Source organism: Dasypus novemcinctus, chromosome 8, assembly GCF_030445035.2.
Source record: "Dasypus novemcinctus isolate mDasNov1 chromosome 8, mDasNov1.1.hap2, whole genome shotgun sequence".
NCBI lineage: Eukaryota > Metazoa > Chordata > Mammalia > Cingulata > Dasypodidae > Dasypus > Dasypus novemcinctus.
Window position 1 is genome coordinate 94,728,861 of NC_080680.1, and position 3,830 is coordinate 94,732,690.

General features: G+C 43.2%; 1 pseudogene; it reads right to left on the bottom strand.

Moving 5' to 3' along the window:
* Positions 1 to 905: 905 nt before the first annotated feature.
* On the bottom strand, positions 906 to 2,770 carry LOC111765351 (DCN1-like protein 5; annotated as a pseudogene).
* Positions 2,771 to 3,830: the final 1,060 nt, after the last annotated feature.

Genomic DNA, 3,830 nt, shown 5'->3' on the forward strand with positions numbered 1-3,830 from the left:
ATCCTGCCACTTTTCTGAACTCATTTATTAGCTCAAGTAGTTTTTTTGTAGATATTTCAGATTTTCTAAATACAGGAACCTGTCATCTGTGAATAGGGAGAGTTTTGTTTTCTCTTTTCCAATTTAGATGCCTTTTACTTCTTTTTTTTTTTTTCCCTAATTACTCTAGCTAAAAGAACTTCTAGCACAATGTTGAATAACAGTGCCGACAGTGGGTATCCTTGTCTTGTTCCTGATCTTAGAGGAAAAACTTTCAAACTCACCCCAATGAATACAAATGGGATTTTCATATATGCCTTTTATTATGTTGAGGAACTTTCCTTCTATACCTCTTTTGAAGTGTTTTTATCAAGAAAGGATGCTGGATTTTGTCAAATGCCTCTTCCGCATCAATTGAGACCATCATGTCTGTCTTTTTTCCTTTGATTGGTTAATGTGGTATATTATGTTAATTGATCTTCTTATGTTGACCCACCCTTGCATACCAGGAATAAAACCTACTTGATCATGATGTATAATTGTTTTTATATGCTGTTGGGTTTGATTTGCAAGTATTTTGTTGAGAATTTTTCCATTTATATTCATTAGAGAGACTGATCTGTCATTTTCTTTTCTTGTAGTATTTTTTTTTGCCTTTGTCACAAATTCAAATCTTTATTGTTCTGAAATAAATGTAATAAACAAAGTTCAAAAAAACTTCAATGTTCAGTCTCAGAAGAGGTGTGTCTCAAGGTCTATCACATGTAACAAAAAAACTTCCTTTAAAAAAAAAAGGAAAAAAAAGTACTATGAGAAGTCTTTGATATGAATGAAAATGCACCCTTTGGATTTTTTCCCCCCTCATCTCATTAGTTTGTATATACGTGGGAATCAAAAGGTTTGCATTTTCTTCAGAATAGTTCTTGCTATGATGCTTGATGGACTTTTTGCCACTCAACAAATTCATCAAGAACAGGGAAGTGGACTTGGCCCAATGGATAGGGCGTCTGCCTACCACATGGGAGGCCTGCAGTTCAAACCCCAGGCCTCCTTGACCCGTGTGGAGCTGGCCCATGAGCAATGCTGATGATTGCAAGGAGTGCCCTGCCACTCAGGGGTGTCCCCTGCATAGGGGACACCCATGTGCAAGGAATGTGCCCCATAAGGAGGGCAACCCAGCGCAAAAGAAAGTGCAGCCTGCCCAAGAATGGCACCACACACACGGAGAGCTGACACAACAAGATGATGCAACAAAAAGAAACACAGATTCCTGGTGCCACTGATAAGGATAGAAGCGGTCACAGAAGAACACACAGTAAATGGACACAGAGAGAAAACAACTCAGGGGGGGAGGGGAAGGGGAAAGAAATAAAAAATTAAATCTTAAAAAAAATAACTTCTATTAAAAAAAAAAAGAACAGACCTAGCACCATCTTCATTGTAGTTACTAAGATAGGCATGGGCTGTCCTGCTGAATTCTAATACATTGTACCACTGATCGTTGTTCATAATACAATACTTTGATTGCTCCAGATACTGGTAAAATACTGAAAACAATGGCCATGTCCTCCCAAGAAGAAGAGCTAACATAGATTTAGCAGTATCAATATCAAGGCTTCTCTGATCCTTATCCCTTGCAAAATCAAAGGCATATCTGTAGATATTCTTAAATGATGAAATATCATTCAACTGTGAGCACAAAAAGTCAAATTTGTCCTGTAACTTTTCTGGGCAGTAACACATTTTCAGGTTCAACACCAATGTCTTCACAAAACTTTTCCATTCCTTCTGGCCCTACAACTTCATCAGGACCTGCATACTCATAAAACAAAGCCAGGCACTTCTTGCTTGAAAAGTGTTCCCCTTCACCTATTAGTCTAGCAGGGGGTTGGGATCTGCAATAGCTAAACTGCAGGGATCTTTTGCAGCATACATGTTGCTGTGATGCTTCAATGACATGCTACAACAGGATTAAAGGACTGTAACTGCAGTACTGCTTTGTCTTCTTTTTTCCCAAGCGGACACAGTACAGTATCTTCCAAATTATTATTAGTATTTCTATTGAGAGCTAGCAGCGTCCTGAATGCTAGATGACAAAGAGCATGCAGGGCTTTCTAACGCTGCACATAGAGACGTGATACAGGTGGAGGCACTCTTATTTCCAGGGAACGCAGCTCCCACAATTTAAAAGGCCGCCAGAATTGGTGTGGAAAAAGTGGCCATGGTGGCTGCTGGATGCGGGGAATACGAGAAGGAGATGAGATGTGGAGGCATTTTCTGTACTTGCTGTTGTCCTGGGTGGTGCTGCAGGGACAGTTATTGGACATTGTAGGTCCTCCCATGGCCCACTGGATGGAACGTGGGAGAGTATGGGCTATGATGTGGACCATTGACTATGAGGTGCAGCAATGCCCAGAGATGTACTCACCAAATGTAATGGATGTGTCATGATGATGGGAGAGAGTGTTGCTGTGGGGGGAATGGTGGGGTAGGGGTGGTGGGGGTGAATGGGGACCTCATATTTTTTGAATGTAATATTTTAGAAAAATGAATTAAAAAAAAAAAAATAAAAGGCCGCCAGACACATCCGGGTTAGGCCACTCCAAATACTAGGTCTGGAGGCCAATTATAGCATAGGGAATTTTCTTTTCTATTATTCCCAAGGCAGTTGTCAAGTCAAGATCGCTCAAGCTCCGCTCCTTCCTGCATACACTGGAGATTTTACACTTCTTGAGGCCTTCGTCTTCCGCTATGGCACTGCCACTCCGGGGGATTTTCTCTTCACGGGCATCTTCCGCCCTCCCTGGCAGGGTGGACACAGGAGCTGGAGAAGGGGGTCATCCTAAACTGGGGGCCCCTCAGCGTTGGCACTGGTTCCCAGGACAGCGGCAGGAGGCTGGGCAGAGGTGCCAGCCTGCACCGGCCTGGCCAGCCGCCACCCGCTCCCGGGCTTGTCCTCAGCCCTCCTGTCCTGGGACCGCGGGGACTCCCCGCAGGGGGACTCGGAGCATGATGTCGCCATTGTCGCCGAGATGAGATAACGTGGACAGTCTTGTGGTATCTTTTATCTGCTTTGGTATGAGGGTGATGTTGACTTCATAAAGTTTGTTGGGTAATTTTCCCTCCTCTTCAATTTTTTGGAAGAATTTTAACAGGATTGGTGTTAATTCTTCTTGAAATGTTTGGTAGAATTCACCTGTGACACCATCTGGTCCTGGACTTTTTTTGTTGGGAGTTTTTTTTTTTTACATTTTTTTGTCTTTATTTTTTTAATATTACATTAAAAAAATATTGGGTCCCCATATACCCCCCGCCCCCTTCACCCCACTCCTCCCCCCCCATAGCAACAATCTCCTCCATCATCATGAGACATTCATTGCATTTGGTGAATACATCTCAGAGCACCGCTGCACCTCATGATCAATGGTCCACATCATAGCCCATACTTTCCCACGTTCCATCCAGTGGGCCATGGGAGTATGTACAATGTCTGGTAACTGTCCCTGCAGCATCACCCAGGACAACTCCAAGTCCGGAAAATGCCTCCACATCTCATCTCTTCCTCCCATTCCCCACACCCAGAAGCCACCATGGCCTCTTTCTCCACAACAATGCCACATTTTCTTCGATTACTAATCAAAATAGTTCATGAATAGATTATCAGTAAGTCCACTCTCATCTATATTCTATTCCTCCATCCTGTGGACCTTGGAATCCATATTTCTATTCCTCCATCCTGTGGACCTTGGAATGGTGTATCAAGAGGGGACTTAGATTCCACATGGATGCTGGATGCAATCCTCCTGCTTTCAGTTGTAGGCACTCTTGGCTCCATGGTGTGATGGCTGACC